This window comes from Thermobia domestica, chromosome 5 (genome assembly GCF_964235325.1).
Source record: "Thermobia domestica chromosome 5, izTheDome1.hap1.1, whole genome shotgun sequence".
NCBI classification, from domain to species: domain Eukaryota; kingdom Metazoa; phylum Arthropoda; class Insecta; order Zygentoma; family Lepismatidae; genus Thermobia; species Thermobia domestica.
Window position 1 is genome coordinate 275,258,742 of NC_137458.1, and position 27,340 is coordinate 275,286,081.

The window sequence follows — 27,340 nt, forward strand, 5'->3', positions numbered from 1 at the left end:
TTAGTACTAGGTATGTGTAGACTAAATGAGGTGATTTGCTTCGTGACCCTTCGAACAATGTACGAAGCGGATGCAAGCAGTTAGTACATGGAGTTAGCTTACCTAAATTTAGATTTCGCTTTCCGAAATCTTAATGGATGTATTAAGTGATTTCGTTACTTACACTCTCAGTCTCTAAATACAAGGATTCAAAACACTTTTTCGATTCCAAACTATGACTCTGCTAGACAAAGAAAGCATAGGCCAGTGTATGTTTTACTTCATTGTCATATACGTGCTTGTAGGTTTTCTCGGGGACTTGGTTTCCTCCCACTTTCTCATTCCACCAAATATTCCATAACCATTAACTTGCTTTAATCACCGTCTCCCTTAGCCTAACAGCATAATCGTGGGACATTAAACTCAAAGACTTTATTTTTATTTTCAAGTAATTACTTTTCTCTCCCTTATTTATTTTTAATTTAATTTCTCTTTCAATTTCCCTCTTTTAGGAACATCAACATAATTTGCAATTCTTTCTCATTATAATAACACTATTAAAAGTCCCATATGCAGCTTACCACGTTGTAACCCAGCGGAAACGGATGAACAACGAATATTGTCGAAAATATGTATTGCTTACAGCGGCGTAGCGAGCATTACAAGATTGGGAGGGGGATGAAACTTGAAATTGCCAAGTCTTGGTTTCTTTTTTTTAAAAAATGTCAAGTCTTGTTAAAAAAATGACAAGTGTTTCGAAAATCTTACAAACCCTGTGGAAAACTATTACAGAAACCTTATTTTCATATTCGTTCCATTTCATGCCCTGTCTGAAACACGAATAATATCAGCCCTTGTTCCGCTCTCGAGTCCAATTTAACATCTAACCTCAGGATCATTATCATCACCCACGATGCACAACTGTTAATTTGATAACTCATGGCTATGTCAGGTAACCTCCGCCAGCTAATCTTCACGAGAACCTTTAAAGTTACAATCAGTTGTAGAAATGCATTTAAAAACGTAGAATAAGGTAGGATATATTTACTGTTTGTGATGTAGTAGTGCCTAATTTACATATTAAACATTCAATTGAGGGGTTCATTGAGGACCAGGCTAACCTACATCCAGGACAAGATTGAGATTTTGACGGAACAGCATACCAATGTCATTAATTGACCTTTGCCTCAACCACTTGTCGGTGTAGCTTGTCCTGAGTTAGGGGCGGATCCAGGGAGGGTCTATCGCCCCCAAGAAGAGGAAACTTTGTGTATTTTAATATAAAATAAAATCCACCCAGAGTTGAATCTCTTAAAAGTAGCGATAGCTTGTAAGTAGTGGCATTACAACCCACCGCCCCCCAGTAGTCCATCCTGGATCCACCCCTTTTTTGTACTAAGCCAAACTATGAATATCAGACGTATCCTTTGTAACGTGCTGTTTTCATTGGTTTCCTTTTCTTTCAGAAAGTTAAAATTGTCAGTTAGCCTAGTCTCTCGCTAAACTGTCAATTGTGACAAAACACACCAATAATTGTTGATACCAACTAAAACATACATATCCAAAGCCTACAAAATATATCACATTATTTAAGTTTTTTTTTAATTGCTTGCAATGTTTTTCTTCGTGCCAAGCATCCGAAAGTCATCTTGAATTCTGACCTTCTCATTTCACTACAATTCTTTGAAGTGTAAAACTGCACAGCTTTTTTTTTTGTTTTTTCCTCTCTCTCGCTCTCTTCAGTCCTTCAGTCTCCCCCACTTTGATTTCATGATTTCGCACTCTGATGAAAAGTATTAAACACCAAAACGGAAAAGTACTAATATATAACCTCTCTTTTAGTAGCCCCTCCAACCACGCGCCCGGGGCACGTGCCTTGCTTGCTCGCCCATAGCTCTGTGAGCTATATAAGTAACATACAATGCGCGCGCATATGTAAACTTGGTGCCAGCTTTGATTCTCGCTGAGAGAGTATACATATAATGTTGGTTCGAATTCCATCAAAACCGTAGGCTCATTTTTGTGTAACCTTGGTGTGAAGAAGACCGTAGACTTCAACAAATATTCCTGTCGGGCCTCGATGGCTCAGTGGTAGAGCGTTCACCTCTGGTGTTTGGGTCTTTGATTTGATCCCAGCTCGCGCCAAGTAAACTTTGTGGTGGACAAACACCGTGTGAGTGGGTTTTCTCGGGGTTCTCCCGTTTCCTCCCACTTTCTTCATTCCACCATTTCATTCATTATATCATCATCAGCGTCTCCTTTAGCCTAGCCGGTATATCCGTCGCACGTAAAACTCAGATTTCAACAAATATTCCCTTTCCAGCAAGACATTAGGTTAAATTGGAAACAACGATCTAGATTACATACTTCCAACTTCATTATTGATACAACTGTTATATACAGGATGCATCAGAAGTCCCTTGTCATCCTTTCTGAAAACTACAGGGATGTAGTTTCATTGAGTGCGAGATAAGAGATACACATTAGGCCCAGAAGGATACTTTCGGATTACATCACGCGGATGGTCGCCATCTTAGATTCGAAATTGTAATACGGATGATAAGTGGGTAGTGTGATACATGGCCATGCACTAAAATGTTCTGAGGATGTCAAATGTGCAATCAGATATCATTTAACTTATTCTGGTGAAATGTTATTGGCAGTGAACCAAGTGAGACTATATGTAGTATGTCATACCCTTCTTTTTTTTTTTTTCAGTGATAGAGACATACCGTTTCTGGTTTTTTAGTGATCAAGATATACCTTCAGGGAAGAATAAATGCTAAATACCTTTAATAAATCCATTTTTATATATTGACAAAGATTTTATTTCTCATGTAGAAGTAACTTCTAAGTTGACAATACTGACATTTTTTTACCTTTTTCTACCTTTTGTTTGTAAAATGAGGTGTTTTCAAAGAAGTTCATTAGTTTATATTTTGATGTGCCATATTGAATTGTTTCTTTCGTATGTTGGTATGTGTTGTCTTGTCTGAAGTCTTATAAGCGTCGTGGTTTGAGCGTGGGCGGATTTAGGGGATTGCAGTGGGGGCGAATCTTACGGGAGTTTGAAATACCCCTCATTCGAGTGTGTGGTCCAGGAGTTTTCCCGCTGGAAATTGTTAATATTAAGCACTTAACATTAATTTGAGCACTTTCGTGTATAATTCTCTGAAACAAGGTAAGGGGCTATTTTTTTTTTTTTAGAAAGTTGTTCACGATGGATGGATCAGTCTCTCCATTTTTTCTCCGTAACTAAAGAGACTTTCCAGTGGTTTTCAGACATTATGTAAATAGAAATGCAATCTTGTAGGCTTCACACTTCACTGCATTTGAACATTTAGATAGCCGATATGTCGAGTCAAAATCGTAATAAAACGCACCGCCTCTGATTGTTCCCACTTCGAACACATTTCCCTGTTATAGTCAGGGGTAAAAGCGAGGGGGAACGAGGGAGACACAGTTCCTCACCTCGAAAAACATGTACGGCGTCTCCCAGACCCTAAAATGGTACAATGGGCAAAGATAGGCAGGAGGAACGGCGTGGAGTGATGCCGCTATCTACCGTCCCCCCACCTTTTCAGGTCCACTTTTACCCCTGGTTATAGTATATGTTCTACATGTTCCTACTGAGCAATAAACATTTTGCAGAAGCTTCTTCCAATTAATGTGGACACAAAGTAGGATATAGGGTCAAATTCGTGCACAGACGATGGCGATACTTTGTTCTAGATGATAAAAATTATGAATATTTACTGCACAAACCATAGGCTTAACATGTCCACAAAGCTAGAAATTGAACAGCGTTAGGTCCGGTGATCGGGCAGCCATTCAACTGCCTCTCGTCGATCAACTCATGTTTTAGGGAATTGTTCAAGTAGTGACGCACCACGAATCCATAATGAAGAAAGCGCCATGGTGTTGAAAAAACTGCGAGAATGTACCATCCTCGGGCATCGCAGCTCGCAATATCTATCCCTGTACGAGCGTGAGGTATTATTCCGCAGTTAATTTTATGGAATGAAAAAGTGACTGATTAGACGTATTGCTCATTTATCTGCCAACATCATAATTAATTTTCTTTGTGCTGGTCATGTTGGAGGGGTCTTGCACGCGGGGTTGTCAGGTGAACAATTGTGCATGTTCTGCCTATTAACCTTCCCATTTACGTAGAGGTCAGCTTCATCTGAAAAGAGTATTTGCATAAAAATGTTAGAGTTTAACCATAATTACTCGATAACTCGGTCACAAAACTGCACTTGGCGACCAAGATCGTTCTCGTGGAGATGTTGCTTCATTTGCACCTTGTACGGATGCACTTATACACGCGCAGACCCTATGACTCAACCCACATTGCATTAATAAATGACGTGTGCTCCTTTGGGGCCACATCGAGAAGGAAGTCAGTACTGCCGTAGGCGTTGCTTCATCTGTAGCTGTCTACGATCGTCCGCTACGACGTATGTCCACGAGTGTGCCCGTCTCCTCAAATTTAGTTAATTACTGTGACACTGCAACATGTAACACAGTCACATTGTGGATGATTCTGTTTGCAATCGGTAACCACTGCACAGGCACTCCTCCCGCCCCACAGTTTGAATATTTCGATACATTCCTCACGTTCTAACGGTATGGTTCTACATCTAGAAGAAAGAGGTAAATACAACGTTCAATTGGCAATAACTTTTCACCAAATTAAGCTCCATGGAATCTGATTGCATATTTGACATACTGAGAAAATTCTAGCCCGTGGCCATATATATATATCACATTACCCACCAATTTATAACAAACAAATTTAATCCAAAATGGCGGCCATCTGTGTGAGTATTCCCAAACGGCCTAATGTATCATCCATCTCACATTCAATTAAACTACACCCGTGTAGAATTTAGAAAGGAACTTCGTATGATGTATACAGGGTGTTTCGAAAGTCCCCTGACACAGAGTAACTCTGTTATCAGAGTTACAACAAAATGTAAGAGGAAAAACCATTTCTAAATATGTTGTTTTCATTCTAAAGTGAACACTTTTTAAATCGGAGGAGCCGTTTGGGCTGTACTCTTTATGCGCCCAATGTGGAATGAAAATGCAATGTTACCATTTACCTGGACCCACAACATATGTGAATGAAGTTACTGTTTGAAATGAGCCATCGACATGTTAACGTAAAAGACAGTAACTTCATTCACTTATGTTGTGGGTCCAGGTAAATGGCAACGTTGCATTTTCATTTAACATTGGACGCATAAAGAGTGTACAGCCAAACGACTCATCCGATTTCGAAAATTCCTTCAACTTACATTGGAAACATCATATTTGGAGACGGTTTCCCAATTACATTTTGTTGTAACTCTGATAATAACCGAGTTACTTTATGTCAGGGAACTTTTGAGACACCCTATATATCTTATGGAATATATGTTTGATGTCCCTATAACTGTAGTATAATTTTGTTTAAATTTACAAGTTATTACAAGTAGATTCTGACTTACATGCGTAAGAGTTTGTATGTAACTAACTAATGAATTGTATTTCATGAAATTTACATTGAAATATTTAACACAAAATCTTTTATATTCATGCTTAGTGACTTGGCTTTGGACTGCAACTGATTATTGTACCCCATTATTGCTTGAGAAGAAAACCGATGTCCGAATCTTCATTTGGAGAAACCAAAGTTCTATTGGAATGCTGAGGATTGCAATTATTAATTTCTAGACTTCAAGGTGCGTAAATTATATCTAGGTATATTCTGTGTTTATTGTTATAATTACTATTACTATTATTGGGTTTAGAATCAATCAAGTACTTCGTGATATTTTAGAGGGATCAAGATGGCTGCCAGATAGATAAATATTTGAGCGTCAGGCCCTTATTTCTTTTCAATTTTATATTTAATCAATGTCTTTTTTTTCCCCCTCATTATTCCACCAAATCGTATTCCAAGATCATCAATTTTCAATACTCATTTGGGACTGTCAGCATACACAGCATAACCGTAGGACGTAAAACAAAGATTTATTTTTCGTTTTCATGTCTTTTCTTCATAGCTGTGAAAAATAACGCCCTCAACATCATAAATTTGTATGCTACTTGCCTGCATTCGAGCACAGTAATCAACTATTTGGACATTACGAAGCAAGGAGGTCTACTTTGCAGTTAGCATAGTTTTGAAAGGATGTGACATAATGATATTGGTGTTGCGATGTTCAGCACCGTAGATAATTAAACAGTGCTAGTAAATAAATTTGTAACAATTGTATTGGTGTTTAGCTTGCATGACCTCTAGACGGGCCATTTTTTTTACAACATATTGTTACTTGTACTCTATATGAGGGGCCGCGGTGGCTCAGTGGTAGAGCGTTCACCTCTGGTGCTTGGGGTCCCGGGTTCGATCCCAGTCCCCGCCAAGTGAACTTTGTTGTGGACAAACACCGTGTGTTCTCGGGGTTGTCCAGTTTCCTCCCACTTTCTTCATTCCACCATTTCATTCATTACTCATCATCACCGTCTCCTTTAGCATACCCGGCAAAATCGTGGAACGTAAAACTCAAAGATTTCATTTCATATAAACTTTGGTGCAAAATAACCCCATAGATGAAGATATTTTGCACCACATACAAAAAAGCATGTTCAACATACTAACATAATGTTTGTCTGCAATGTTTTCTCTCCTGTATTTATACATTTCACTTTTTACACAAAACTGCATGCAGTCTACAAATATTGATGTTGGAATTATGGTACCGGTATCAGTACTTAGTATGAATTATCGATATTTGTAAAGAAAATTATGTATTTTCTGGTACCGAAATAGGAGCCACATTCTGATAGTTTAGCATGACCCACAAAAATGGCAACTGAAAAACACTAAAAATCTCCGTGAACAGATTTGCCTTGGCTGCTCTTTATATCCAAGAATATCTTCTCAACCGTAATCAGTGGAAGATTTACGGGATTTGGGGCTTTCAGGCTGAAGCCCACCCAAATTGTAGGATTTCTTTTTTAAAAAATATAATTTAGTCATTCCTATGCGTATGCCCGTCAAGCCCTTCAAAAAGTCTAATGATTTCTAAATAAACGAAGTATTTCTGTGTGAAGTCCCTCTCAAACTATTCTTCTGAATCCGCCGCTGTTCGTAATTTATTTTCCAACAAGAAATCCATTTCGACATCTATCTAAAGAGGAAATTTTCCTAAAGTTAGACGGGAGGAGGTGCCAGTAGTAAGAATTTCCCATTTAAGGGGTTACGTTGACCCGGTGCAAAGTAACCACGATTTGAGGCTCAAAACAGCCTTCTCCCAGTGTTATTTTTCTATGACTTTACAATGTTTCACCCTTCAGTTTCAACTATTGCTTGGAAGTCCCATCATACACAGTAGAATTCTACGAAACCGACTTAACTTTGACGGAAATTCTTGTAGGTGATATCTTCCAAATTTTGTCTGCATTTACAGTGAGTGCTTTCCATACCTCTACAACAACAAACCCTTCAGGTGATTAGAACTGATGTTAACCGCCAACATTATAGCCAAAATCCAGTTAGATGTTCTATCTTACGGTGGCAGTTAAAACTTTCTCTTTACAGTTCATGGGTTTACCGACGGAAGACTGTGTAACTTTTTTTTCGTATTTTCTGCGAAGTTAACCCTGAAGTGCAAAGTAACCCCGTCTTAAGGTACTTACAGATTACGTAAGTAGTTAGCAATTTTCACATTCTTTTTTTAAGGTGGTAACAGTTGGAGCCAAGGGATGTGCGATATTTCGATCGAACGATTAATATTTTCAAATATCAAACTATCGATATCGAAATTTTTGACCGATATATCGATGTTTTTGATCTTTATCAATTTCTATATTTTCGATTTTTGATATTGCTTATATTTTGTTATTGCTGTATTTTTTGATATTTCGAACAAGTTTCAATAGTATTTCAATATCGATTATCTATTTCAAAATTTGGATATCACAAAGCCCTATCGAAACCCCTCCGAAATGAAGTTTTTGTCTATGGCCTGATTAGGGTTGCGCACGGCACGAGACTAGACAGAATTTTTGTTACGAAATTCGAGACGAGGCATAGCTCTTCCAATAGAAACAGATACAGATTTCGAGAGGAGACAACTTTCGCGACATCTTTGCGAGAGGTGACAGTCTCAAATCATTTCTCGTGCGCACCCCTAGCCCATATCGTGCGTTATCAAAAAGCATGTTAATGAGAAATAACAACATGTAAATACAATATAGGTAGTTAAAAACATTTTTGTTTTCATTCTTCAGTAATGCATTATTATTAACCTCAGTATTTTATAGTCCATTCTTAATCTTAAGGTGATGTATAATTAAGTTTTGAATTCGGTTAACTTATTTTGTTTCTCAAATTGTTTTAAAAATGTATGTACAAACATGTTTATTTTCATTCTTGAGTGCTTAAAGTCACTATAGTTATTAAACATAGTATTTAATATTGTACTCTTAACGTTAAAATAATATACAGTTAACTTTTGAATTCAGTTAACATTTTTCTTACTGAAATTGCTTTTAAAAAGTATGTAAAAACGTTTTTATTTTCTTTCTTGAGTGCCAAAAGTGATGCACAGTTATTAACATTAGTACTTTACACTCTATTCTTAATTTTAAACTGATAAACAGTGCGTTTCTGAATAAATTATGTCAAGTTATTTGAGTGGCGAACACTGGTAGAAAATTCTGACTACTACTGGAACATTTTGATTTTAAGCTGACGACTACTGGGGCAAGGATTTTAAAATATTGGTTTTCCTTCAACGGCTACTCCTTTTTGAATTCTGACTACATGGTCATTATAGGAAGGATCAGTGAGTCTTTCCAACTATGGTACAGCTCCGACAGATTCACGATGCTCAGAGAAGAGACAAAATAGTATGTTTTCAACCTAGAACCACTGGCGTTTTTACCCTGCTATGCAAAAGTAAGTGGGTAGTCCAATGGGGTTCCAATGCGGTACCTAATTTCTGCATTTTAGATATATGGAAATGCATGTGTCTAAAATGTAAAGAACTGATATTTGTTTACTGAAAACTGCAACTCGGTAAGCCTTACGGATACCGAGATATGGGCAAATAAAGAGCGACACGATATGCATGTGGGGCTAGGGGCTTGCATACTTGAAGGTACAATTTGGAAAATGAATTAAAATATGACTAAGGCTTTCAAGATATTGTCAAATAAAGGGAGGACCATTACAAGTATGAGATTTTCGTGTGAGATGATAAAATTTCCGAAACCGGTCATGGAAAGTTAATAAGCACCTGTAGCAATTCCATCTTCAAGTAATTAGATATTTCTATGGGGTGTTTGAACTTCTTACAGTCTACTAAGATTAAATTTTAAAAGCTTTTCAAAATATAACTTGACATTTGTAAAGAGTATTAGAAATATGTAAGTATAAATATGTTTACCTAAAACTTCCAGCCAGTACATCTAACATATAGAGAAACACCGTAAAATAAGAGTATGAGATGTTGAAACTTCGGAAAAATTATTGGTCCCAACAAAATTAAATAAGATGGTACTTCTATGGGTTAAGTGAGTACCTCATTACAATTTCGATGGAAAGATTAGTTCTAGGTTTTCTTCAGGCAGTTCCAAAGGTTCATCGAGCTGTGTAAGAGAGTGAAAATTCCCTGTGAATATCTAATATAGTAACCAAAATATAACGAGTCATATGTTTTATGACGTAAAAATAGAGATCTTTTAGGATTTGTACTTCTGGGTCTTTGCTATAAGAAAGAAATTCAAAAACCTACTGTATATACCTTAATAGACAATTAAATCAGTGAGGACACAGTAACTTCGTGGTGGGGTGTTTACCTAGTATGTTTTGCAGAAACTACACTGGAGTATTCTCTTAATCCACAGAGATACGATCACACTTAACTGCCCATTTAATTTTAAAATGAAATTAAGGCAAATGAATGTTGATGATAGAATTGATGGAGTGCAAAGGTGGGAGGAAACGGGAGTACCCCGAGAATACCCACGAATACGATGTCGACTACAAACTGACTTGGCCGCGGATCGAACCAGGGACCCAATACACCAAAGGTACGCACTCTACCACTAAGCCACCGTGCCTGCACCCATTTAATTGTCTATTAAGGTATATACGGTAATTTTCTGAAATTTCTTCTTCTTACAGCAAAGACTCAACAGTACAAATCCATGTGGGTCTCCATTTTTACGACGTCATAAAATACATAATTACTTATATCTCGGTTGCTATATTAGATATTGACAAAGAATTTTCATTCTTTTTGTACGCTAGGAATTATCACGCTTGGATTTACCCGAAGAAAACTTCGAGCTGAATTAATCTTTCGATCGGAATTGCCCTGACGAGTGTGAGGTACTCACTTCACCCATATAAGTACCATCTTATTTAACTTTTATTAAGATCAAAAGTTGTTTTATGAAATTTCAAGATCTAATACTCTTTTATTTCACGGTGTCTCTCTAGCTGTAAGATGTACTGGCTGGAAGTTTTGGGTAACTCTATTCTCTTTTCTAATACTCTTTAGAAATGTCAAATTATATTTTCCAAAGCTTTTAAAACTTAATCTTTTTAGACCCATGATGTTCTAAAACCCCATGGAAATACCCAGTTACTTTAGGATGAAATTGCTACTGGTGCTTATTCAGATTTCATGACCGGTTTCGGAAATTTTACCACCTAACACGAAAACCCCATAACTGTGTGGGTCCTCCCTTTATTTGACAATATCTTGATAGCCATTAGTTATATTTTCATTAATTTTCTAAACTGTATTGTCAAGTATGGAAGCCCCACATACCTATGGTGTTCCTATTTTGTTTCACCATATTTCGGTAACTGTTAAACGTACCGACTTGCGGTTTCGGTAAACACACACCTGTAACGTTCTTTATAAGTTTATTAAGATATATTTTAGAATGTTTAGAAATGGGAGGTCTGTGAATGCCATAGTACCCGAAAACCCCCATAAGGACGTGTGTGTAGTGTATTGAATTGAAACTACTTTTGAGGTTGTTGTTAGCTCTCAGTAATTACGTTTTCGAAACTGCACAATCTGGTACGCAAACCTCACACTCCTATGGTGTTGTTCTTTATTTTCCCATACCTCGGTATTCATAAGGCTTACCGAGTTGCGGTTTTCTGTACTAAACAGATATCAGTTCTTTACATTTTAGAGACATATATTTCCACATATCTAAAAATGCAGACATTAGGTACCCCATAGTACCTCGAACGCCATTGGGTACCCACTTACTTTTGCATAGTAATACATTTCGAGTTGTTCAGCATCAATAAACACTTTTTTTTAATTAATCGTTTTTCTACCAGAAACCCGAAAGTCCATACCTGACTGAACAGATTTTGTCCATTTAATTTAAAAAAAATGTTAAATATTTTAAAATGTAACATTTTAAATATTTTTTGGATTTTTGTTTCAGGTATTTCATGCATCAAAACAAAACCAGGATTCTGCATGAAAGACAGCGAAAAGAAGCAGTGTAATTTGTGGCTAAAAGCACGTCCTTTCTGAAGACAGACCCGATTATATTTTCATTCTTTTGTACGAATATGTAACCTTAATAAATATACTGCTCCACAAATTATTTCTTTCTTCCATAAATTAGATTAAATGTATGTCTGTTTAAAGAAAATGTTTGTTAGCGTTAAGTCCTTTCAACTCTTTTTCTCTGTAAATAAGAACATTATACCTTGCAACATTTTTTTTATCATTGTGCAATTCCGATTGGATAAAGTATCTGCACGAAGCACTATTATTTCAGACATACATTAATAACTAATGTATTGTTCTGTGAATAAGGCAATGGTATAGTGAACATGTTTTAACATAAAATTTGTAACTCAGCTTTTCAGTAGTCAACTTTATTGAGAATCCGAAGAAAGAAAGAAAAAATGTTGGACTTAACAACGAATTTCAAAATTATTTTTGTTCGAATTCTGGACTAATCCAAATTATCCAGAGAAATCATTTATGTTGCTCTCTACAGATGTATCCTTTATCCAAATCGTATGAAAAGGAGACTTCATACATCGCTATATTTTGTATGAACTATGTTTCGTATTTATTTAATCACTTTGTACCTTTCTCTAGTGTTGACAAGGCCGCAAGTGTCAATCGAATAATTTAGTGTTTCACTCATGTAACCTTGTGACTAACGTACGTCCTGTCGGTATATATATATGTTACTGGGTTCGATTAGCGACAAACAATTTTTAGCGTTAAACAAATACAAAAATCTACACGCAATGAGATACGATGATCTTTGCCTCATAGACAATACCAAGCAACTAACGGTACTGAGTGTGGTTGAGTTTACTAGTGGTATTATCTGGCTATAATCAGTGTTCCGAGAGCTATACTTCTTTTTGCACTCTGAATTGCAAACTTTGATATAACCGTTTTAAATTATTGTATATCTATCTATCTATCTATCTATCTATCTATCTATCTATCTATCTATCTATCTATCTATCTATCTATCTATCTATCTATCTATCTATCTATCTCTCTCTCTCTCTCTCTCTCTCTATATATATATATATATATATATATATATATATATATATATATATATATATATCATATAAAATTGTAAACTAGAAACTTCCGAGTAGTTCTGAGAATAATCGCTCTTTCTTTAAATAATGTATGAGACTATTACACTGCTCGTTACTTAAAATGTTGAAGTAAGAAGGATACATCCAGGAAAGTCCAAATTTGCAGAATGTATAGAGCAGGGAAGGATAAATATGTTTGGTCGATGGCTGCACAGCTTCTCATACCTGTGAACTCCGCCAGCTACAGTTGATGAGCTGTGGCATTGGATCGTAAGACGCATGGCTTACCATACCAGAAGAGAACATCCTCTCGATGTCTCGCTGTGTTACAGTCGTTCTGGTTGTCAATGTTGGGTCAGTTCTGCTTCTTTGTCACCACGTTGTCACACAGCGAAAACAGCGGTAAGTTTAACCCTTAACGTACCAAGCCTAAGTCGTCAAAGTTGTTTACCAAGCTGGAGTCTTCTGGAGACCCCAAGTATTATTTTAATTTCTCAACATAGTATTGCAGAGGGTTACTCCAACTATTATTTTTTGGATGTCTAGAAGCATACTTAAGTTAAATGAACATTGTTGACATCAAATATTATGTATATTTGAGCACTATTCAGTTCTTCATACAATTTTATATTTTTGTGTTCGTAAATCTGAAACACAGGTTTAACAATGGAGTTTTTACACTTTCAAGTGTGTTTTTATTTTTTGTATTTTTTAAAGAAACGAGTCGTTGATCTAATCATGTAATTAATATCTCAAAGGGTTGCAGGATACATATAAAAATTGAGAAGAAATTGATTCTTATGATTGCGGCAGTATCACTAAATATCACTCTCTGGGGTCCCTAGAGTACCCCGCTTGGTATGTTAAGGGTTAAGCATATTCGACACTTACTATTAGATATCGGCTTGGGAACTTTGGCGTAGCTACCCTGTCTCCCTGAAGTTGCATTTTTAATGGCGAGTACTGTGTAGAAATCATCTTGTGAGGGAACACGTTTTCAGCTGACACCATGTTTTTAATTATAGCGTCATTTAAAAATAACTTATCTGTTAATTAAAATGTGCAGAGAAGTTATTTCTGGAAAATCCTATTCACGCCTCTTGTGGTAACAACTTCTGCATTTTGGAAGAGGATATTATTAAGGAAAAGAATGAGGTAAAGTCGTCTTTATATAGTACACACGGAAAAGAAAGTATTTGACAGTTGACAAATTTTCTTTTGCCAATAGCTCGGGAACAAATGAATTTATTTGGATCTTTTTGTTGTTATTCTTCGAATAGTTATAACTTGACAACCTGCCAAAGTCAGTACTCTAATAGGTTAATTTATTGTTGAGTTTTTAGGAAAACAAATTTTGTCAAATGAAGAATATTTAATTTCGTGACTGTACAAGCAATGGATGATAACGGCTTAATAAATGACTGTACGTAAGTTTGTTTGAGTTTGAACATAGGATTGTACATGGCTGTGCATTTTGCATTATTATTGAAGTGCTGCAACTAAGTTATTGCAAAAGGTATGATAAATTCTTACAGTAATATTGTCACATATTGATTTACTCTGTATGAAAACTAAAATAGTTTAACATATGGTTAACCTCCTTTGTGCCAATAATTTTAAAATTAACGCTTGTGCCACTTTTCAACACTTGGCTTTGCAGTAGCTTTCCAAAGAATTAGCAGGAAGTCCAAACTTACACCCTGCAGGTAAATACATTTCTCTGGACAGTTTCACTGCTCCAAACTAAGATTGAAAAGTGTAGTACTTTTATTATTATTGGCACAAAAGATCAACCATATTTTAAGCTATTTTTGTTTCCATATAGAGAAAAACAATATGTGACAACATTACAGTAAGAATGTATCATGCATTTCTCAGTATGTTGCAGCACTTCAATAATGGTGCACTATACGTACAATCTAGATCCTGAATATGCCCAATCCATATATTACAACAAGGCAATACGTATGCGATACAGGTAAAATCCGTATATTTCACACGGACAATCTATAAGCTACATACATCCAATCCATACATTACATATGGCCAGCCTGTACGCGACATACGTATAATCTATATACTGCATGCACACAGTCTGTAAGCTGCATATGTGCACTCTGTATGGTGCATACGGATATTCTGTATGCTCTATCGGGACAAGCTGTGTGCGACATAAGGAAAATCTGTATAATACATACGTACAATACGTATACTGTATCTAGTCGTACGTACGGGGCACAAGTACAATATAGATGCTGCCTCGGGGTTGAACGCAAGAAACACACGTACAGAACGTATATTGCATACTTCTTGAAATTATGCTCCGTCCTGATAGTCAGTGAGTGTCGTCATTATTAACCCACATGCTACATACGATCGTGACGTCACAAAGCTAGATATTACCTCCGTATATACTTGTTACTGCAGATGACGTCACACGAATGACGTCATTGCACTTATGCAGACAGTATGTATAATACATACTTTTTCAGCTATACGTTTGCTGCAGGATGTTATATACGGTTGTACGTTAAGTCCGGAAACTACAGGAATTACGAATGTAACCTACGTTTTTAAGTATGCCACCTACATTTTTTTTCTCAGTGTAGTTACTTATGAATTTTCAATACAGAGAAAAGGTGGGAGATGGGATCTCTTCTTGGAAAACTGAATCGATTGCAACACAATTTATCAAAATATCTTTATACCTTTCAAGCTCTATGTGAATTAGTGTTAAAACCGGAAATAGTAATACATTTGAACTATTTGTGTTTTCGTTCAGTGTTTCGGGTTGTACTAGTATGTTGTCTTGACACCCTGAATCGATTATAAGAACCGCTATGTATTGCGATTTTTGCTTTGTGGCCATAAATGTTGAAACAGAAAGTGGTTAATTTGAACCATTCCGATTTTTTTTTTTTTTTTTGCTAGCCAGAGCTAGCTACCCGCTCGAGGGTTACGCCCTCTATGGGGAATTGGGTAACATTACAATGAAAAGAAATAAGAGTTGTGGTGGTTGGTCTATGGGATGTTTGTCTTACTGGGTTAGAAAAGGGGTATAGGAATGAAGGAAGGTGTTATCGTTATTATACAGAGGATTTTATTTTATTTTATTTTATTTTATTTTATTTGTTGATCTTTAGCATTGGTAGGTTGAACATTGTGATCTTTAGATCACAATCATGAGGTGAAGATGAGATGGCATGATGTGGTGAAGTGCGAATCACAAACACAACACTGGGTTATGTTAGTTGACTGATGCTGTTTAATCTTCTCGCTTGGGGGCTGCTCCAAGCATTGACGAAAGACAAGGGAAAGCCCAGATTAGTGACAGAGGTATTACAGTGCGTATGATGGACAGATGAGAGGCTGTGGGTCGTCGGTCTTTAATTCTTCTGCTAAGTGGAGGTATCTGTGGTTTGGAGGTAGAGTGTAATGGTAAATCGTGAAAAGAAGAGATAACGGCGTATGTATAATGGGAGTTGAAATAGGAAAGTCTATGTGGGCGTTCATGGTGTCTATGAGAAGCGGGTGGCGTTCATGAAGGTGTTTATCGATATATTTGAGACGGAGAGATTCGAGATGGAAGAGAATATGTGAAAAGGGATTCTTTCGTACAATTCGCATGTTGGACTTGGCAATTTTATCCTATAAGCAATGCGGAGTGCATGGCGTTCTAAGATCTTTAATTTGTTATAGAAGGATGGTGGTGCAGCGATCCAAGCTAGATTAGCATACGTCAGAACTGGACGCAAAAAGACCTTGTAAGTATTTAACACAGTTGTAGAACTGAGACCCCAGGTAGTGCCCGTGAGACGTTTTAATAAATTGAGCCGGTTTGAAGCTTTTGTAATCACGTCCTGTAAATGTGGTTTCCAAGTGAGATGTGTGTCTAAGGTGAGGCCGAGGTATTTAACCATTCCGTTTTTAAATGTGGTTAATGTAGAAGGTGGTAGCCTGAACCGACTGCAGGAAACCGGGTACCGCTATATATTATCATTCTCATTCTTTGGCTGTAAGTGTTGAAACGAGAATTGAACCATATCTCGTTTTAATATAAGATTAATGAAAAGATAAAACATTATTAGACCACAGAATCGATTGTAGAAAACAGTATCACGATATCTCTTACTGCTTCTCCTCTGTGGAAATCAGTGTTGATACCGAGATTAATTTTCAACTTGAATCACTTCCGCTTTTGGTAGAGTGTTACGGGTAGTCACGATACATCACCTTAAGACCCTGAATCGTTCGCAAGAAAACGTACTCTCGATATTTATTACAGGTTTCGTTCTATAGCGATATACGTTGAAACCGAAAATGAACGAAATGAATGATTTGAGCACTTCCGATTTGAATAGGGAGTGAGCAGAGGAGATTGAATCTACTGTTGGGACGTTGAATCGATTGAAAAAAAAAAATCACGATATATTTTACTATTTCCGCGCTGATACCTGTCAGCACGAGGATAGACGGACTTAGACCATTATATAAGACTTCTGACAGTTATACATAGCACATAATAGCAGAATACTCGTTTTTCGTACGGAGAGAATAATTTTAATTCGGACATAAAGGAATGAATTTACATTTGAACGGCATCGGAGTGTTATTCTTCGTCTCAGTGACTCCAAAAACTATAAATTCGACACTAATATTGCACATTTTTAGTCTTTTTTATAGATCACCCATGCTCTCAAGTTGTGGGGCTAAATTTGGACTTAAAGGGCATTGGAAATGTCACTGTTCATCTGCTTCCTCTCCCCTGCGTTGTACCGTCAAAGTGAAACAATAAAAACACTCCAAAGCCCGAACTATATCTATGTTGAAAATTTGATCGAGATTGGTCTGGTGGTTCAGGAGTTGTTAAATAATAAACAAAGTGACTTTCATTTAGATATATATGAATGAGGAATAGTAAAAGGAAACCTTTTGTTGCATATAAATATATAATATATTATGATTGCTCTTAAGCAGCCAGTCGAACTTCTTATCTTTAATTACTTATTTTAAAGTTTCTAAATCTGACGTTTTGTAGTCAACGTTTAAATAAGTAAATAAATAAATTTTTGTAACCGAAACATACTATTAATAATTATAATAAACTGTTAGTAAATCAAATAACTCGACAGTCACTTATTATTTTTATTTGATAACAATTATCGTTTATAGTTCAGTCATCGAAGGAAAGATAGAAAGAAAAACAAACAGAAAAAGTACGGTTTTGTCATAAATGATTTCAAAGCTTTTGTTTTTATTTCATCATCAATACATAATTAACAACCTCATAGTATGGAATGAGAATGATTTCTGAAGGATTTCTTAGAACAACCCTGAAAATGGAGTTTACTCATGAAATAAGACTTTTCCTATCTTCTATTCAGAAAATTTTGTTAACACACCACCACCTGCAAAATGTTTGGAAAGAATACCATATAACGAAAATGTTATACACAAACTACTCTTAACTTATTGAAAATAAACTCCGAATTTCCGAGTACTATTACAACAAACATTATATATTTTGCAGAAAATACATTCATTACTTGTTCAACAATAAAATTTGAAGTACACAAGGAATTCAAGTTGGGGTTACACAATGAGAGCAGGAGTAATTATTATAGAGATGCAAAAAAGCCGGCTTTTTTGAATCGATTGTTTTTTCACATAAAAAGCCGGCTTTTTTGGGAATAAAACGAGAATTTTGGAAATTTTGGCTTTTTTCATTTTCATGATTTTTCTATTTAAATAGCTTTCTTATAGTATATTCTATAGTTAGATAAGAATCCATGACCTAAATGCCATATTTCGCTCTGAAATTTGCCATCAAGATGGATGGGGCACATGTTTTACGAATTAAAGCTGACATGAAGGATGTAGTATTTAAGGGCAATTTTAGAGGCTATTTAACTTTTGAGTTATCGACATTTTTTAATTCTCTAGATCATTATAGTTTGTCATCCGTGTTTCATTTCTAAGAGCTTAGTACTGTAGCTTCTAGCGCAAAAGTTAAACTTATGTTTTTCTATATATCCTTCAAAGCGTACGTTTTTCAATATATCCGTCAAACCGTATTTCCACATTTCTGTTATACTGAAGCTGTGCAACGATTTAGCAATAATTTTCCGGATACAATCTTGAATACTAACTTATACAAATAATCAGTAGCGGATTGAGAAAAGTACTTTGGGAGGGGTTTCTCTGATTGTTTCGTTTTCTAAAATGTCCTAATTTTATTTGGGAGGAGCTTTAAGTTTATGAGTACAGGCATAACTAATAGATATTTCCTTTGTTTTAGACATTCCGTAATTTTGGGGAACAGGCTTCAGTCCGAAAGACCACCCCTCGAATCTTCGCAAAACCGTCACTGCTGGTAATTAGTAATAATAACAATTTAAAAACATTAATAAAGGAAGTCGGCCAACTCACAGTACACGTACTATTTCTACTTCACAGATGGAATGAAGAAAAGCTTTGTGAGAATGGTCGAATGCTGGGTTGAATCCCGAACTTCCCGATAGAAGCGGAAAAGCTCCACTCATTCATGTTTGTTGTGCAGTTGTATTTACCTTAACTTAAATATATTCCGTAGTTCTTTTTTTTTTTTTTTTTTTTTTTGGTGTTGGTGGGGTGGGGAGAGTTCCGTAATGATATGAAGGGAGTGAGCCAAGAACATGGTAACCAACAAATTTTCAATTGCTGAGTTATGCAGCAGATAGAGAGCAACGCATACCGCTTCGTTCAGTCCTTTATGTACAGTATTATATGAAAACTCAGCTTTCCGATTTTCAAAATGGATTGTGCAGCAGAAAATCTCTAATTTCTTAAAATAGTAAAATTGTGGGCTACCATGTTCTTGCCTCACACCCTTCATATGTTGAATCCCTCTTGTTAAAAGTTCAGAAAATTTGAGGACTGAGTAAACCGTGATGGTGGTTATATAAAACTATAGAATTTCAAGAATATACAGAACCAAAAGCTCTAGATGTGCAGCCTTTAAGTGTATCATATAAATCTAAGTATTCTTCTTATGTTTTATTTTAACTTTATTTTGTTCCAAAAAGAGGGTATGGAATATTTTGAAGTAAAAATACTACATAGAATTTTGCTAGTTGTTTGTGTATTTTTTAAGAAGTATTTACTTTTATGGTTGGCTGGTTTACACCAGCTGTTTTTTTTTAATAAACAACTAGTTTAAACCAAAAAATTAAAAAGAACGAAAAATGCGAATCGTGTGAACTTCATGATGACGTTTCCACACATCAAACAATCTGTATTAGTTTCATTTCCTTTTCACCTTTTAATCAAGGTGTCCCATGTTCAATTCTCGGTTGAACCACAACCCTTCTTTCATGCGTAAACAAAGTAGCGGCTCGGATGTAACTTTAAGCGAGTCTTCTCCTTGATAACCTTGGTATTACGTAAGGATGTTAAGCCTGAACATACGAAACGAAAACAAATTGTATATTTCTGCATGCCTGAATGAATGTTGTTTTATAAAGAAGCCAAGGTTGCTTTAATATATTGATAGAAATTGGCATAATTTATCGATTGCCTACGTAGCTTCCAACATTAGCTTGGATTGGACTTTTAATGATATGTACGTACTAAATTTGTAATTTAATACCTCAGTTTTAGCTTACTGAATATGATACGTTGACCTTTAAATTTTACATGCAAAGCAATAACAGGATTTTTCCGTTATTGTTTTACATTTAGAGTAATGACGGGATTTTCCCGATGGCTAGGGCGGGAGTTTCCTAATTTAAGAAATTTACTGACCGGACTTCTTTAAGCTTATGCGACCTCTTCCAGCATAACCCCGTTGTTGCATAATAAAACCAAGGCGAAACAAACTTATTTCCGTCAATATGTAATGTAAATACATAAAGCAAAATATCTAAACCCAAAAAACCTGGTTTAAGCCACAAAAAAAAAAAAAAGCCCAGTTTAAGCTTCCACCCAAAAACGGGTTTTTGGCATTTTCAAAAACCACCATGGTTCTTCCCAACCCTGCTTACTTTTGTATATAGGAAGTTAAAAAAATTCTTATTATATGCATTGGTTAATCCTTTGGAATTCATAATGTAAATATGTTGAGAAGTAAAATTGTTTGAAATATCATTTCGAAATTCATGGTTTATTTTCGAGGTTTTATATTATTGTCGGCATCAACCACTAATTAAATGACTTTTTGTGTTATAGAGAAGCGAAACAAAATCTGCTTTATCAATTTAAAGCAGAATTTTGAAAAAAGCCCAAAATTTCCCAAGCAAAAAAGCGAAGCAGAAAAAAACGAGTTTTTTCCAAAATAGTCGGGTTTTTTCCGAGTCCTTGCATCTCTAAATTATTATTATTGACAGCAAAAATAATCTGTACAGGTTTATTGTTTGCACTGTATAAAATAAAAGAAATATTTAAAAGAAAAAATATATCTTATTTTAGTAAAGTTGATACTATACATATACGTTATATGTAAAGCTATTTTTGTATAACCTGAGGTAACATTGGGTCACATAATAATATGAGCTTTAATTGAGAAAGTTTCTTTGAAATCTTTTACGGAGGATGTAATTAATAAATGGTACTCAAAAATATGTTTGTGAAAATATGCAATAATTCGCAATATGTTTAACAATAGTTTCTTTTCTTTTCAACTTTCCATCAAACTTCTTTTCCGTGCGTGATTTCGTATAAATATCAGCAAGATTTAAGGGACCTTACGTACTTCAAGAAACATCAACAACTACACAACATGAACACGTTCGCAGTAAGTTAATTCTGATTTGTTGAAAGTTTATGCTAAAAGTAGGTATTACAAAATGTGAAACATAAAGACATTAGTTGTTATTTCAGGCCTTGTTCTCATATTGTAAAACTAAACACAAAAACGCACTAAGGAAAGCTATGTGTTAATGTATATATATAAACACACAATCAAGTAACAGTTGTGGAACATTGATGAGAGAAAGTCTGATGAAGGTAGTTATTGTGTTGAAACTGTTACGTGATTGTGTGTTATATATATACATAGCCTTCCTTAGTGTGTTTAGTTTGAAAAATTAGTTGTGCTATTTTTACAGCAGAGTCACTTAAACAGTTCATTCTTTCATTTCGGGGTGAAGGCATTATTTCAATTAACATATTTAGTTATCTTGTCTAAGATTTTCTGCGAGACTTTTTCTCTGTCTCTGTTCAGTTCTGGTGTTCAACTTGTAAAGCAGAAGTGCTTATTACTTTTTTAAATCTCCTTTTCGTTTTCTAGTGTTAATTGAGCTGTGTGAAGTTAGACCGAACTACCTTTTTCTCGTTCTGTATCAAATTGACCAGTAGAGAAAAGTGACTATATGATACGAATGTGCCTTAGAGAAATATGCCTCACTGGACTCTTACGTGAATTTCTACATATAGTTTGCTGTAACAGAGTTTTCATTATGCAATACGTAAAACATAATTTCATGCTTAAATTCAAAATTCGATGAAATTGTAGCTAATGCACTCTGGTTTTAGACAGCTAAAATATTATTATTATTATTATTATTATTATTATTATTATTATTATTATTATTATTATTATTATTATTATTTAGTTAGTTAGTTTTATGTTTTACATGGTTATGAAATAACTAAATCAAAACATAATTGAATTATACAATATTTGTTTCCGACAGAAGTTTTTAACAAGTTGTCACTGTTTTCGTATGGACGAATTTCCCTCAGTATAGTTTAATCTGGTTTCAAACACCTCAATCGTTTCTCTTTTAAACACAACACTCATATACGCTCAAGTTGGTATAGAAAGAATTTAAGAGCATCAACTGCGTAAACAGCTGAAAATGAAACTAAAACTTCAACACTTAATAAAACTTTTTTAAAAACGTAAATAGGTTCTTCTTGAAAGGAAGAGAAACGAAATAATTACTCCTACTTAACTGAATAGAAAGTGATGTTAAATCAACAATGGCGTGGAAGACCCGGGTTCGATTCCCGGAGCGAGCTCATGTGGTTTGTACTTCACGTTAATTTGTAGGTCCCGTCTCATATAGCCACGCTGCCGAAAGGGACGTTAAACTCAAAACCAACTCAACAATAATTACTTACGCCTCAGATACACATGGATCAAGTAGGTTTCTTCCCATTCCTCTGTAATTCGTATTCTTAAGTTTCATTGACATTTTTATACAAAAAATGGGGCTTATGCACTCAGTATTTAATTTTGAACATACAGTAGCTTCACAATTCTATCAGGTACTTCTAAATTTATAGGTAGTCGAATTAATTAAAATCAGTAAATTCATATGTTAAATATTATAATGTTATTTTATGAAAGGGTGTTTACAATTTTTAACAATGCGCCATTCGTAAATCAAAGCAATGTGATAAATTGAAACTACATCACTTCTAGAATATAGGAAAGGTTCATTCGGAGAGTTCGTTTAAACTAATTACTAGTTACTTTACCGTCAATAAGAAAAGGAACATAAACTTCGCATGATATATGGATAAAGCTTCAAAACAATATAGTTATCGTGATCCACAACTGATAAACTCTCTTCCGTCGGGTGAGATTTCTGTTAGGAATATAAAACATGTATCATATGCAGTGTCATATATGAGAAGGAACGAAAACAAGTCCTGTCATATACAGCGTCGTATATAAAAAGAAGTCGGTTGTACAGTTGCAAAAATAGTCACGATTTGATGAATGTTATTCACTATATACCAGAAATAATTTTTTGACCATTGTATCTCTTTGCCAGTTTGGAAAATATCTTAAAAATGTACAAATTTTGTTACTAATTTTTGATTTTATACATTAGCAATTTTGGCTTTAAAATTTTGAAGAAATGTTTGAGTTAGAGGCATGATGCCTAAAGGAAATTTTTCTTGTGATGGAGGTAAGAGACCGACACATAATAGCAGTCATGAGTACCTCCCGCCCTCTCACATACACCACGAAGCACACGCGAGAATAACATTTCATGTATTAAAATGAATATTTACTCACATTGCATAAATAGTGTATTAGTAAGCAAATGTTTGTGGAAATATTTCGAAGAACTGTACTCTCGCCATCAAGTGTTAGGCGTTTGTCTATTTTTCCCAATTTGTTAATTACCATATTTAGGAGTACACAGAGTCTTCGTCAGGGAGAAGCTAGGACGTATTAAATTCCTACTCAAACCGGAAGAGATAGAATTAGCATATTTCGATTTCAACGTTCATCACCATATAATAAAGCCTTTAGGATTGTTTCAACGTCTGAAGAAAGTACAATATCTTACTTGTACCTCTCAACTAAACCCGAAAGTATTTTAAATTTACTTGTACTTTGGGTTTCAATATTGATTACTGTAGACCAGAAACAGTGAGAATTGGTGAGTAATAGATGCTTGGTATTAACATAGCTTAAGAGAAACATGTTCTGGCTACGGTCTTAATTAAATTTGTAACGTAACATAACTAGCTTTGTTATTACGGGATTCTAAGTCCGTTTTTGTTCTACTACGTTTCTTCGAAACAATCTTCATAAATCTTATTATATATTTTTTAATTTCAAGCTGATGCAGCACATACACACACACACACAAAAAATAGGAAGAAATATTTGTTATAGCTACAAGAGGACAAGAGACTGTCATGCCTTTGAAGTTCCTACGTTTCGTATGATAGGAGTTTAATTATATAAGCTGTTACATACTTGTAAGTACAGACTCCATCACAAATCTAAAAAAAAAAAATCTTTAATTCCTCACGATTGAGCCATAAGGGAGACAATAATTAAGACAAGTGAATGATTATATAAGAATTGGTGGAATAAGAAAGTGGGAGGAAACGAGAGTATCGCGAGAAAATCTATGGACAAGAAGTTGTCTACCAGAAACATATTTGGCCGGGATCAAACCAATGACCCCATGCACCAGAGCTAAGAGCTCTAGCACTAAGTCGCCGTACAGTTTCCATCACAAATTAAAATTTTAAATACAAAAAAACATTATTAAATCGAAAACTTTAATATTAAATCTCATAACAAGCATGATGGGCGCGTGTGAACTGTAGTCGTTTAATATCGAATGGTAAGAAACTTATTTTTATACTATTACTGGTGATGCACAGATCACAATCTGAAATTCCACACTTTAATTTGTTGAAACATTGTAGTAGTTCAATCAACATTTAAACAATTTTTCAAGCAATGAAATTAAATATGTGGTTCACATACACACAGTGTTACAACGAATAGGGATTTTTAACATTCTTTAGTGTTGAGAATTTTTCACAGAATCGGGCAATTCGGTTCTTTTGTGTAATTTTAGATGTAGTATATATTCTAACTCCTGAACTAAATTAACCATGTGTCATAATAATAATAATAATAATAATAATAATAATAATAATAATAATAATAATAATAATAATAATAATAATAATAATAATAATCTTTGCTGCAAACTACTTGAGAGTAAATGTACTAGTGATATCAGAATACAACTTTATGATGATTATTGTTATGATAATAATTTTATTCCGTGTATTGCAGGTTCTCTTAGCTTTTGCTGCCTTGATCGCCGCTAGCAATGCTGTGATTGGCATTGGAGCTTTAGGTGGTTATGGAGGCATTGGAGCTTACGGAGGTCTCGGCGGAGGATTGAACTATTACGTAAGTAGAGCTCAATAAGTATACAATACAGTAAAGTTACGAATAAGTATGCAATATTAGAAAGCTGATGCTCATAAATAGTTTTCCAAATTACACATTATAGAAATCATATTATTAATTATGCATTCAAATTTACGAGCATACGAAGAACAAATTATAGTAAAAATATATAGAAAATACAAAATCTAAAACTGTTATTCAGTGATTTTTAATAATTTTCATTTATACTTTTTTAACAGTTATAGCTAAACTGTCAATAGACGAAACATTTCACAAGATGAGAAATTAAAACTAATTAGTCTAAGCAATTGAGATTGTTAAAAATGGATCTTTATTATTCTAAACTAACATAAGGTTAGGTAGAAAGATTTTCAAACCAAAATATTTCGAGGGTAAGAATAATTATTTTATTTACAAATATTTATAACAAAGTAATTCTAAGATATAATTTATTTTCTAGTCTTACCCAAGATACAACTTCGGTTACACTGTTTCCGATGCTTTGACTGGAGACCAGAAGAACCAAGCTGAAGTACGTAATGGTGATTTAGTCAGTGGCCAGTACAGTTTGGTAGAATCTGATGGCAGCCTAAGACAAGTAAGTTATGGAGCTGATGGAATCAATGGTTTCAACGCTATTGTCAGGAGAATCGGCCCTAATGTTCATGTGTACAGTCGCCTTGGTGGTCTAGGAGGTTACGGTGGATACCTTGGTTAAGTCTTTGTTTGAGTTGTTATGTCAGATCATCACTATCAAAAAATAAAATTTGATGCGGCAATATTTCCTTTTATTTTTATACATAACCAAATATACCATTCCTTGAATAACAGTAGTTTTCAAGCTAGTGGCAATGATCCAGCCAAATACGAATTGAAGACTAATCAGATAAAGATACAGGCTTGTAAAAAGTGTTCTTCTCAACTCAATAATTGGAAAGTGCTATTACCGTGCATAGAGTATATGCGAATATTATTGCTAGTATGATGAAAAATCAATCAAAAAGATTTTTTATTCAGAATAAGCATTTCTATCGAAATTCCAAATCACTGCACGTGCTAAACACGTTCTATCTCGTTTGGTATATATATCACCTATTCCTTAGACACGCACAGTAATCTAAATGTAATGAGAATAGATATCTAAAGCGCTGATTAAAAACAAAGTCTTGAATGTTTTCTTCATCATTAAAGAATGCAGTTTCTTCCACATTTATGTCAACACTATTATTATGAAAGTAAAACAAGATAAAACTGAACTGGAAACTGAAGTCATTGGTTATTATTTACGTAATATAATGGATCTAATAGTTTGTTTCAAAATTAATCCCAGTAATACCGTCCAATTTCGATTAAGTATGAATACAAATTGTTGCCTACTTTTAATATTCCGAAATTCATTTGTATCAATGTTTGTATATGCATAACATTAATAATTTACAGAAAATGATATTATTGTATAATGTTAACATAGAATGTCATTTTTGATATGTCATCATTTTGGCAGCGATAGAATAAAATGGAAGATATCTCTAATTTTCAAAGAGGATCAAACATTGGCTATCAATTATTTAGAGCAAGTGTGACAGGGGTAAGTGTGTTGAGTGTGTTGAAGATGATGACTGTTATAAATCCTACGGCAAAAGCACATAGGTGAACTCTCGCAGTTTTCGGAGGAAAACCCTCCGTGACAGATGCCGCCGAGCATTAAAGTAGATTTTCAGTCAAAACTGTCGTTTGAATCCGCTACAAGTCAAGTCACAATCTAAGCAGCACTTCCCACAGGTTGCGTCGACAGTCACATTCCTCCGCAAATTACATGAGATAGACATAAGAATCGTCATACGGTCAACAGCAAAACAGACCGTAGAGGACTGTAATGCTTTACCACTACATCAATGGTGTAGTGAACAAGCAACATGGATCGCTGATGACTGAAAACGTTTCATATTGTTGAAGAGTTCTTCGCTTTATTTCAAACGACTAGCCCTGTTCATGTTTGATGCACACGAGAAGAAGCGCTTGATCAACAGTGTCTACGCCCATCCACGAAATGTGGCAATAACTCTGTGATATTGTAAACCAACATA